The following is a 13186-nucleotide window of genomic DNA, read 5'->3' as shown; positions in this document are numbered from 1 at the left end:
CCAAGCTGATCAAAGTGGAGAATGGAGGACAGGAACAATAGAAAATACCCTCTCTTTTCTTCTATGAGGAGATATAGTCTCACTCCAACATTCTGAGACAGGCCAAAAAGAAATGTCATGATGAGGCCACAAATAAATTATCAAGAATTTCTATGTGAGGTAAGGGATGGACAGGCCAGGTACACAGGCAGCATTTCCTGAATCTTCAAGAAGTAACTAACAGGACAACCAAAAGAAATATAAGGAAAGCAAAGGACACTTACCCCTGGCATAGGAATATGGGATTATTGATGCTTCTGTTGTGGAGGTAGCTATAAAAGGTGGGAAGAGCATCAGTCACCATATCTGCGCCCTTATGAAGGCTGCTTGCATCTCAAGAAAGCAGAACATATCATCCAGCTGACATCAAGCAAGGGAACCTGCATTAGGGGAAAGAGAATAAGCAAAGGAGGCATTTTAGAAATTTGTACAAAATTCTAGAGCTCAATTGTGGTGGAAGCTTCAGAGTCAGGCAGGTACATACGCATATTGTGTTTCTCTTCATGCATGTATGCACATGTGTGTGTGTTTCTACTGGACTGGAGAGGGCATTTTTTATAGCTCATGATGAATGACTCAAATGTAGAACTTCAGTCTTATAGGGAAATATATAATTGCATAAAAGTATATAGAATCTGGGATCATATATTTCTGTCTAAATTGAATTTTACCAACACCCCCCTAAAAGTCGATAATATTTATCTGTTTAAGGATTTTTATAATTTCTATTGAAGTCCAATAACTTCTAGGTTACTCTAAAGTAATTTCCAAAAACAAAAACATGTGGTAGAGTTCGATGTGTACAGGTAACACACATAAGAACTTACACTCAGTCTGCATCAAGAACACTGTCTCCAACAGACTCTATCCTGGACTATTTTCTCATACTCAATACACTTCAAATCAAATGTAGAAATCACTCTAAGCACATTGTAAGATTAATGTCTTAGCAAGTAAAAAAAATAGAAAATCTCCAACACAGAGGTGATCTAGCATGTCAGCACTCACTGTGTCAATTATCAGTAGCTCCAAATTAGTTATGCTGGTATGTAAAGTCTGCAATGGAACATTTCTGTTAACTGTTCTGCATTATGTCCCAACCAAGAAGCCCCACATCATCCAACTTCCAGCCATACTGAATCTTGTGTAGTGCCTCTGAATAGAACAGAGCATGAACTTTACTAGTTTTGCCACATATGGTAATCTACCAAAAATCTGTTTCTATCATTATCCATCAAACCCAGTAATGTTGATTACTGGGGAGAGTCCAAGATGACTGAATAGGAAAGGGCTTTCTGTTCTAGGCTAGGGGTAGACAGTCAAAGTAAAAGCGGAAGAAGTAAATTCTGATGGGACAGTTAGAAGGAAAACCACAGTGGGAATTCTATGGAAGAAAGAAGAATGCTGTGGATCAGTGTCAAAGGTGCGGATGTGCATTATGATCAATGACACAAGACACAATACCAACAGCCAAGATTCGAAGAAAGTAACAGCTTGGGGAGGGAGGAGAGATCAGAATATAGTGGCCTGGGCCACTGGTTCTGTAACTGGAAGGAGAGTTTTCAAGAGTCAAACAACTGATAGAAAATGGGAGAATATGGTGTCATATTAAGTCTTTCTTAAATCTACGAAAGACTTAAATCTATGACCTGACACCATCAATTTACTAGAGAGCATTGGAAAAACCCTGCAAGATATAGGTACCGGCAATGACTTCTTGGAAAACACCCCAGAAGCACAGGCAGTCAAAGCCAAAACTAACATTTGGGATTGCATCAAATTGAGAAGTTTCTGTACTGCAAAAGAAACAGTCAGGAAAGTGAAGAGACAACCAACAGAATGGGAAAAAAATATTTGCAAACTATGCAACTGATAAAGGGTTGATAACTAGAATCTACAAAGAAATCAAGAAACTCCACAAGATCAAAACAAACAACCCACTTAAGAGATGGGCCAAGGGCCTCAATAGACATTTTTCAAAAGAGGAAATCCAAATGGCCAACAGACACATGAAAAAATGTTCAAGATCACTAGCAATCAGGGAAATGCAAATCAAAACCACAATGAGGTTTCACCTCACCCCAGTTAGAATGGCTCACATACAGAAATCTACCAACAACAGATGCTGGCGAGGATGTGGGGAAAAAGGGACACTAACCCACTGTTGGTGGGAATGCAAACTGGTCAAGCCACTATGGAAGTCAGTCTGGAGATTCCTCAGAAACCTGAATATAACTCTACCATTCAACCCAGCCATCCCACTCCTTGGAATTTACCCAAAGGAAACAAAATTGGCAAAAAATAAGCTGTCTGCACATTAATGTTTATTGCAGCTCAATTCACAATAGCCAAGACCTGGAACCAACCCAAATGCCCATCAACAGTAGACTGGATAAAGAAATTATGGGACATGTACTCTATAGAATACTATACAGCAGTCAAAAAAATGACCCGGTCATTTGCAACAAGATGGAGGAATTTGGAAAACAACATGCTGAGTGAATTAAGCCAGTCCCAAAGGGACAAATATCATATGTTCTCCCTGATCGATGACAACTAACTGTGCACCAAAGGGGAAACATGTTGAAATGAAATGGACACTATGAGAAACAGTGACCTGATCAGCTCTTGTCCTGACGGTTGATGTACAATGTAATACTTCATCCATTATAGTATTTTTTTGTTCTAGTACCATTGGTTGAACTCTGTAATTAACACACAATTATTCTTAGGTGTTTAAATTTTAACTGAAAAGTGATCCCTGTTAGGAATTTGGAAAACATTATGTTGAGTGAAATAAGCCAATCCCAAAGGGACAAATACCACTTGTTCTCCTTGATAGGTGACAACTAACTGAGCACCAACAACGAAACCTGTTAAAGTGAAATGAACACTATGAGAAATGCTGACTTGATCAGCCCTTGCCCTGACTGCTGATGAGCAACTTAATATGTTATCCCTCTTAGTATTTTTTTGTTTGTTCTATTTAATACTTTTGGTTGAATACTGTAATCAATACACAATTCTTCTTAAGTGCTGAAACTTAACTGAAAAGTGATCACTGTTAAATATAAGAGTGGGAATAAGAGAGGGAAGAGATGTGCAATTCGGGACATGCTCAAGCTGACTTACCTCAAACAGTAGAGTTAGAAACCTACCAGGGGATTCCAATTCAATCCCATCTAGGTGGCATGTACCAATGCCATCTCACTGTTCACAGTTGATCATAATGATAGGACTAAGAACCAAAGGGATCACATAAACAAGACTAGTGTCTGCAAACACTAGCTGATAGAATAAAAAAGGGAGAGAATGATCCAACATGGGAAGTGAGATACACAGCAGACCCATAGAATGGCAGATGTCCTAAACAGCACTCTGGCCTCAGAATCAGACCTTAAGCCATACGGATCTGGCTGAAGAGCCCATGAGAGTATTTCAGGCAAGGAAAGCCAAGACACTCTGGGGAAAAAAAAAAGTAAATGAAAGATCTCCGCAAGTGAGATTCCAGTGGAAAGAACGGGTCATCAAAGAAGGAGTTAACTTTCTCTGAAGGGAGGAGAGAACTTCCACTTTGACTGTGACTTTGTCTAAATATGATCAGAGTCAGTGAACTCAGGGGGCTTCTATAGCCTTGGCAGCTCATGACAAGAGCCTAGGGTGATTACTGACGCCATAAACAAGGGTGTCAATTTGTTAAGTCAACAACAGGAGTCACTGTGCACTTACTCCTCATGTAGGATCTTTGTCCTTAGTGTGCTGTACATTGAGATTTAATGCTATAACTAGTACTCAAACAGTATTTTTCACTTTATGTTTCTTTGTGGGAGCAAACTGTTGAAATCTTTACTTAATGTATGCTAAATTGATCTTCTGTATATAAAGAGAATCAAAAATGAATCTTGATATGAATGGAAGGGGAGATGGAGTGGGAAAGGGAAGGGATCGATTGGGAGGGACGTTATAGGGGGGAAGCCGTTGTAATCCATAAGCTGTACTTTGGAAATTTATATTCATTAAATTAAAGTTTAAAAAAAAAAACTTCAAGTGTACATATCATGCAATAGAAACAGTTACCAGCCAGACGGAAAATGCCACCTCTACCCCATTGCTCATAGTTGCATTTCTAAATTTATAGAAGCATCTCATGTATGCTGTGAGCCACAGCACACAGCATTGTCTAAACTGTAAACCCCATCCTTCTTGGTCACGTCAAAATCATGCCAAAGCACTCATTCCAAGGAGGCATCAGTGAACAAGATTGCAAAGTGTTACAGGATACCCTTAGAAACTGAACAATGAAAAACATCAACCAGAATCTAGTGAGGTATACGTCTTCTGGATATTTGGAAGGGTTAGCTATAAAGTTTTGAAAACTATAAAGTTTTCAAAACAAGGGAATGAGTGGAGAAGGACATGGAATGGAACCAGCAGGAAATGGAATGAGTGGAGAAGGAAATGTGTCTCACTATTGTCAAAATCCCACAGGGAGAAGGGGACCCAGATTTTTCATGTCATTAAATGTTCTTATGTTTGAAAGTTCAAGGCTAACAGATATTTGCTGTCAAAGCAAAGAATTACTACATTTTCTGATGATGCCCTGATCAGTATATGATATGGCTAAGCTGTTGCATAATGTGTCTTCTCAGTCACTGGGATCAATCCCTCAAAGGCTACATGCATGCCATTCTTGTCTATCTCTAACTTTCATATCTGACATAAATCAAATACCTTTCAGGTGATCAGAGATGGCCAGTGCCACCCAGACTCGGAGGAAATGAAACATCTAGCAGACCATGCAAGGGTCAGAGGTGTTCTCTTCAATGTCGTCTGAAAGTGAGAATGAAAAGTGAATGGTCTTAGAGGACAGGCTCAAAATGCCCAAAGGTTAGTTACAAGGGGAGAAAAAATAGCATGAAATGTAAGATGATAGCCTTAATGTACAATCTCAACACTAAAAGGTATAAACCATGCTTGACTGGTGGAAGACTAGAATATTCCATTTTCCTAATAATCTACCAAGGTTTTATAGCTTTCTAAATCACAACACTTCTGAAACAGAGGTCCAGGAACTCCCTTTCTCCTTTTCCATTTCCTCCTCTCTATTTCAAACACCAAATATATGGCTACTCCAATCTCTGACTACTTCCTCTTTAGATTGTACCTTTGGAAAAAGAAAATCTACATTTTTCACCTATTTGTGCCCCTGAGAAAGTCACCCAAGTGAATGTGGGTTTTCTCTCCCCTTTCTTACCCAATCTCATCTGTGGGAATTTGGAGAGATCTAGGAGTGTCCTAATCTGAGCAGAAATCCTTGTCCTGGAGAGTAGTGCTAAAGTAGAGGCCTCACTCTCCTTAAGCTGTAATGTGGGATGTCTTGTCCATCCCTGAAGCCCATTGAAGGGACTCTTCCTTGTCCTTAGTTCACTGCACATGGCATGATACAGATCAAAGAGTCACCTTGGGCAAAAGACAGGGGTCCCAGCTGATATCCTCAATGGTAAATACAAGAGCCAGAACATACTGTTAATTCTAGGATGCAAACCTCCACAAAGGGCACAGGGATACTTAGGGAAAAGACTTCAACCATGATTATTTTTTTTATTAACTCCAATCCTATAACCACTATAGAATGAATGTTTTGTGCAAATATGCAGAGGTTGAAATACTGCTCTGTATCATGATCATATTTGATGAGTTCTTTTGGGGGAATAATATTTTTTTATGAATTACCTACCCATTTTCTTGGATGTTTTGAACATGAGAATATGGAGAGAGATCATTACATCTCTCTAGCTGGTGAAGACAGTGAGAAGAGGAAAGGAAAAATGTCTTTTCTTGAGGCAGGAATGTGTTTTTAACAGACAACAACTTCATGCGTTTTGTTCCTGGTCTTCCCAGCCTCAGCAATTCAAAAAATAAATTTCTGTAGTTAAGTCACAAAATCATGGTATGTTGTTATATGGAAACTCTAGGTGACTGACACAGCAATCAACTTTTGATGAACACTAGTTAATTTCATTTTTTTTCAACAGACAGCTTTCCTAATTCCTTAGATTTTGTATTTGTAGCAAATTCCACAACATGTTTTGGAATGTTCTATCTAAATTCCATGCACCACAAGGGAGAGAAACTGTTTTTAAAGGAAAGCATAATGAATTAAACACAAATCACTCTTCCTGAATTACTGTACATGTTCCATTCATGGCTGAAAAAATGGTTATCTATATTAGCACATCATTAAATGATTCCCTGAACAGCATCAACATGAATATGATTTTGCACAAGGTCATGGGATTGAAGAATAACTCACCTGAGGGCTATGTGGCTAGCAGAAGCAGGATATTTAAGTGTGGAGAATGGGGGAGCACAAGGCTTGGCATTTATAACTGTTAACCTCTGCCTTATCAAACCTTTGGCATCAACTCCTATCCAAAATCAGGAAACTAACTCCAATTCAGAGCCTGAATGAAGGAGAATCATGAAAATGCAGAACATTTAGAAGTTGTAAGAATCACTTATTGGGGGACTTCAAGTACTTTAGATCAAAAGGCACACCACCTAGTAAAGTTGAATGGCTGCCATCTATTTTATATGGAAATTTGAAAAGTATTTTCATATAAATAATTACTATTGGTAGCAGTTCTAACTCCAAATTGGTCTTATTCTCTGAATCTTAACTCAAGACTTGCATGCAGATAGATGTGCAGGCCAAGAAAAAACCTCATGCATTTCTACAGGCAGTGACACAAAACTTCCTCAAGGTTAGAACACAGGTGCCCTTTGTATTTCAAGTGTCCTGCGTATTCAGTCACGATGAGCAAACTACCTCCAGTTGACAGCTAGTTCATGCTTGCTGTGTTTCTGACAGGAAGAGGCATCTATCAAGTTTTGGGCACAGGAATTTATGTGTTTCCAATGAATCAAATTGTAATCTTGACTTTTCAACTATCCCTATTTTAAGATTTATTTTATTTATTTGAAAGAGTTACAGAGAGAAAGGTAGAAAGAGAGAGAGAGAGGTCTTCCATCCACTAGTTCACTACCCACATGGCTGCAATAGCAGGAATACACCGATCCAAAGCCAGCAGCCAGGAGTTTCTTCCAGGTCTCCCAGATGGGTGCAGGAGCCCAAGGACTTGGGCCATCTTCTACTGCTTTCCCAGGCCATAGCAGAGAGCTGTATTGGAAAAGGAGCAGCCTGGCACTTCAGGCCAGGGATGCCAGCACTTCAAGCCAGGGCTTTAACCCACTGCTCCACAGTGCTGGCCCTCAAGTGCCTTTTTATTATCTATGCTGCTTTCTGGGTGAGGTATGTTGAAAATTCTCCTTCTAAGCAAAAATGTAATCTCTGATCTATGTTCTTTCTCTTCCCTTTGTCATACTTCCAGTTATCCTCTAATTCCACGTCCTCTTCATCATCACCTCCTCCTCTTTTCTAGAAGAAAGCTATATTTGATCTCTGCAAACAGGCTTTTGCTGACAGATTGCAAGTGGATATAATATATATATATAATATATATATATATTATATTCCATCCTTTAGTTCTTCAAACAGGCAACCAGTAATAAGAAGATAAGCTACACTGGGAAATCTAATAGTTGGGGGTTTAATGTCTAATGCAGTTATTTTAAATTTAATATTGTTTTATTCTGCTGTAATCAACAATGGTCCATTTTTCTTTCATGTTTCTAATGAGGCTGCTTTATAAGGTCCCTCTTGTGTGATTTTTTTTTTTTTTACCTTTGAAGTACCTGTATTCTTATCATGATATTTTCTTCCATTTAAGAATCATGTCAGTTTCTCCTGGTCATGAGATGGTTCCATGTTGAGTGATTTCATGTGCTTCTGCATACTCAGCATTTATCTTGGATTGCCACAGGAATTTGCCTCAGTTTGATGGAGAGCACCACACAAATATTTTCCTATTAGGATGGCTCTTGGCTTTGTCTGTTGTTGGTTCATGCAAAAATGTTCAAGTGTTTGCCATCCACTTCCTTTCTTCCTAGGGTTTTCTCCTCAAGCAAATTCAGCAAAGTAATGCAAATTATACTGTTTGAAAGATCTTGATGTTTTGTGGTAGAAACTTTCATGTTTTCTTTAGAAGAAAGAGAAGGGAATTTCAAATAAATGAACTTACTTCTGCATTAAAATAGGAAGAAGGGAAATCCAAAAACACAGGAAGCACAATTGGTCAGAGGCTTGGACTCACCACATGTGGAGTTGAATGCCACTGACCATCTCCAAATCTACCATAAGTCATCACAGAGTGCATCCCAACAGTCTCCCTGCTTCAGTAAGTTCTCAAGGTGATTCTGAGGGTTGCAGGAAGAAGGAAAGCAAACATAATTAACTTCCTTTTCAAATGCTAGAGTCTCCATGAGGTAAGACTTCCTATTCCAGAATAAAAAAAATTCCATAATATACTGTTCAAGTAAGAAGCAAATTTCCAGCCCAAGAGGGACAAAGTGCATTAGAATCATTTTACATTACAGGATTGCTAGGATTCACAAAAATGGTGGGGAAGAAGCCAGACGGAATCTTCCTCCTCACAATTCCCAACGAGAATCCCCACAGTCACCTACCCAACTCTGCTCAAGTCTAACAACCTATGAGAGAACCTAAAAGGACCACCAATCTGCAGAGCAGTGAGGAGCCAACAGAATCACTGGCACGAACACATGTTGCTCCTTTGCATTTTGGCCCTTCTGGGCTGCACACAAAGCCCCTTATCTTCAGTGTATGGTGCTAAGAAGAAAAGTGGGGTGTGGCCTTTTCTCATTCCCCATGCCTCATGAACCATATTCCTGTACAGAACATGGTTCCTGACTCTGTTCTCTCTTGAGAAACCTGTGCTCACAGTATTGAGGCTCCTGACTTGGCCTGAAGATCATTGTGGAGGCATTCATTATGCTGATGTGTGGATCTCTGCGATGTCACTCCAGAGGAGCTGACCTCAGGTTCCACAAGAAAGATCCTTTTAACCACCTTGAACCCACTCACGTGCATTCACTGCAGTACTGCAGGCAAGGCCAAATCCATCCTCTTCTTCTGACACCCTCTAGTGCCTGAGGGTGGTACTGACCCTGACTGCTAATACTGATAGAATTAAAAAGGAGAGAACAATCCAATATGGAAAGCAGGATACACAGCAGACTCATAGAATGACAGATGTCCTAAACAGAGCTCTGGCCTCACAATCACCCTTAAGTCATGAGGATCTGGCTAAAAAGCACATGAGAGTATTTCTGGCATGGAAAGCCAAGACACTGTGGCAAAAAAAATGACCTAAATGAAAAATCTCTGTGAGTGAGATCCCAGCAGAAAGAACATGCCATCATAGAAGGAGGTACCTTTCTCTGAAGAGAGGAGAGAACTTCCACTTTGACTATGGCCTTGTCTAAATAAGACAGGAGTTGACAAACTCAAGAGGCTTCCATAGCCTTGGCAGCTCATGACAAGAGTCTCAAGTGATTACTGACATCATAAATAAGAGTGTCAGTTGTTAAATCAACAACAGAAGTCGTTGTGCACTTACTCCCCATGCAGGATCTCTGTCATTATTGTGTTGAACTATGTGAATTAACAGTATAACTAGTACTCAAACAGTACTTTATACTTTGTGTTTCTGTGTGGGTTCAAAGAGTTGAAATCTTTACTTAGGGTATACTAAATTGATCTTCTATCTATAAAGATAATTGAAAATGAATCTTGATGAAGAATATGTTGGGTGAGGGAGTGGGAGATGGGATGGCTAGGGGGTGGGGGGGGAGGTTATGGGGGAAAAGCCACTATAATCTAAAAGTTGTACTTTATATTTATTAAATAAAAGTTAAAAAAAGAAAAATGAAATAAAGGGAGACCTGGGCATTAAGAGCAGTCGACAGCTGCAACTCAAGACTGGGTGAACTGAAACATCAATGTATAATGGAAAGCATCTCCATGGGAACACCAGAGGCCTTGCAGAAATAAACATGAGTGTGTACAGGAAGCCTGAAAGACTGTTTTGGTAGGAGTTGCCTCTAAGCAATGATTGGCCATTGGTTTTCCTTTATCCTTTATACACACATAGATTTATTTGTCTTAAGGATATTATTGAACTATAAATGAGAACAGGCAAATTTTGCATTCAATGTAAAAATCAATGACAATGCACTTCTTTTTAATTAAATAAAGAAGCCTATTATAGAACAGACAGCTTATGAAAGGCAAGTCAGCACAGAATATACTATTCAGATAATACATAAACATATGATCTAGCTATGAATGATAGAAATTTTAATCAGAGATAGCAATGACACATTAACTCAGGAGTTAGTTTTTGCATGCAAAAATATAGAATTTTAGTTCCAGTGATCATGCCTTTACACACACACATACATACACAATTGTTTTAAAATACAAGGACTCAGATACCAACTGACTTGGATTTTAGAAGACACACCTGCTAATGGCTAATCCTATACAACTGAGTGTGACTCAGGAAATGTTGCTATGTTCTGAGACAACCATATATAGTTATGATATCTCCAACCCATGTGCTTCTCAGATTGTTGGAGCTGAAGACACTGCTGGAGGGTTTGGGGAGAAATAAGTAATTCTATAAAGAACCAACTACTGTGTTTGAGAGGATGGGGACATTTAATTTAAGATGCCTCAATTAGGGAAAAGGCTCTCAAAAGGATGTTGGAATCAGTCTGATCTGGTACTTCTTCACTTATCTTTTAAGAATAATGGAAACTGGAGCTGCGCTGTGGTGTAGTATGTTAAGTTTCCACTTGCAGTGCTGGTGTTCTACATGTTGGTGGCTGGAGTCCCAGCTGCTCCACATCTGATCCACATCCCTGTAAGAGTGAAAGAAACTCAACAACAACAAGCTAAACATCCAGGGAGAAATGGGAAATGACTTCGACGTGATTTTTCAAAAAAACAGAAACTGAAGTGGCCAAAGGAACTTGAAATAATGCTCAGGATCACTAGCCATCAGGGAAATGAAATCGAAACCAGAATGAGGTTTCACCTTACCCATAAGAATGGCTCCCAGAGAGAAATCAACAAACAACCTATGCTGGGGAGGATTTTGGGGAAAAGGTACCCTAATCCACAGGTGATGGGAATGTAAATGGATGCAGTCATTGTGGAAGATATTATCGACCATAAGGGCTGAATATAGATCTTCCATATTATCCAGCAAACTGACTCCTAGGAATTTACACAAACCAAATGAAATCAGCATGAAAAAACATCATTGGTACCCCCATGTTCATTGCAGCTCAATTCAAAATAGTTAAGATATGGAATCAACCCAGATATCCACCAACTGATGACTGGACAAAAAAACCATGGTATGTTTACTCTAAGAATATTAATCAGCAGTAAAAAAAAAGAAATCCTGTCTTTTGCAACAACATTGATGAAACTGGAAAACATGATACTTAGAGAAAACAGCCAGTATCAAAAATGACACATACCATATGTGTTCTCTTATCTTTCATAACAAGTGCCTAAAATGTAATGTATTGGAGTGAAATTGATAATTTGTGATCCCATGTTTTTTATAGCCTTTTTATCCATTATTGTGGAATTGTGTTGGTTTATTCATAGCATTTATAGGACACTTTACATATGGTAGGTCTAATCAAATGAGTATAAAGTAAACTAGAAGTCGGCACTGCAGCTCAATAGGCTAATCCTCCACCTGTGGTTCCAGCACCCCAGGTTCTAGTCCCGGTTGGGGCGCTGGATTCAGTCCCAGTTGCTCCTGTTCCAGTCCAGCTCTCTGCTGTGGCCAGAGAGTGCAGTGGAGGATGGCCTAAGTCCTTGGGTCCTGCATTCGCATGGGAGACCAGGAGAAGCACCTGGCTCCTGGCTTCGGATCAGCATGGTATGCCAGTCCCAGCACGCCGGCCCCAGTGCGCCAGCTGCAGAGGCCATTAATTGGTGAATCAACGGCAAAGGAAGAGCTTTCTCTCTGTCTCTCTCTCTCACTGTCCATTCTGTGGGAATAGGAGAGGGAGGAGGAAGAAGTGTGAGATTTCGGACAGGAGGGAGTGTTAGGTGGGAAACATCACTATGGTCCTACATTTGTATATATGTAATTCATGAGATATGTATACCTCAACTAAAATTTGAAATATAAACATATTGAGTAACTTGCAAACAATAAAATATATTTTTTAAAATGCAGAAGTAACAACAAAATATAAGTAATTCATGAACAATGGGAATAGGACATGATGGATATTTCTGCACAGATACATATATGACCAGAGGGCATTACAAAGGATGCTAATCTGAAATAAGCATGGACAAACCATTCTACACCAGTAGGAGCCTGCACCTCACATCCACCCCATGGCTACAAAAAATTTCAAAACTTTTCAAATGATGGAGATGACATAGGGAATTTGGAACCTTCAAACCATGATAGTGAGAAAGTTACAACACATTTGATATGTCACCTCCTTAACAAATCCGACATAAAATTAATTATGGCCAAAACATTTCACACCTAATAGTACATTCAAAAATTAAAAAATACACAAAATGCTCTTGTACATCAGAGTTTGTCTCCACAACATGCAAGTCAGTGTATGGTTAACTGGAAAAAAAAAATTCAATGACTAACTACAAGGAATTATCAGTTCGTCATGAAAAAATATAGATATCTGCAATAATGTAGATGGTCATTGAATACACCATGCAAAACTAAAGGTCACCTAAATCCAAGGAGTCTGATCATTATTTTGTAGAAAACAATCAGGACCATAAAATCCATGGAAACAGATACAGATTGGTGGTTGTGTGAATGGCAAGGGAAGGGACTGAGAGTAAAACCATTAGCTGATAAGAAATTTGATTTGTAGTGATTAAAATATTTTAAAATATGACATAGAGGATGGTCACACAACAGAGTGAAATGTCCAAATGACATTACTTCAGTTTAAAGCTGTTACTTTGTTGAATTATTTTCTGCTCGGTATGTAAAAAATGCTTTTTCATGTTTGGTATTGGCAAAAGTATATCTAAAGCCAAAATAAATAATAAACAGGAATAAACAGATGGAAAAGAAGCTTGAAGAAACACATCCACATATGAAAACCTGGTGTGTGATGATCATATCCTTTCAAGTCTATATGAAAGGAT

Source organism: Oryctolagus cuniculus, assembly GCF_964237555.1.
Source record: "Oryctolagus cuniculus chromosome 16 unlocalized genomic scaffold, mOryCun1.1 SUPER_16_unloc_1, whole genome shotgun sequence".
Taxonomy (NCBI): domain Eukaryota; kingdom Metazoa; phylum Chordata; class Mammalia; order Lagomorpha; family Leporidae; genus Oryctolagus; species Oryctolagus cuniculus.
The sequence above is the reverse complement of the archived record's forward strand: the minus strand, read 5'-3'. Positions refer to the sequence as shown.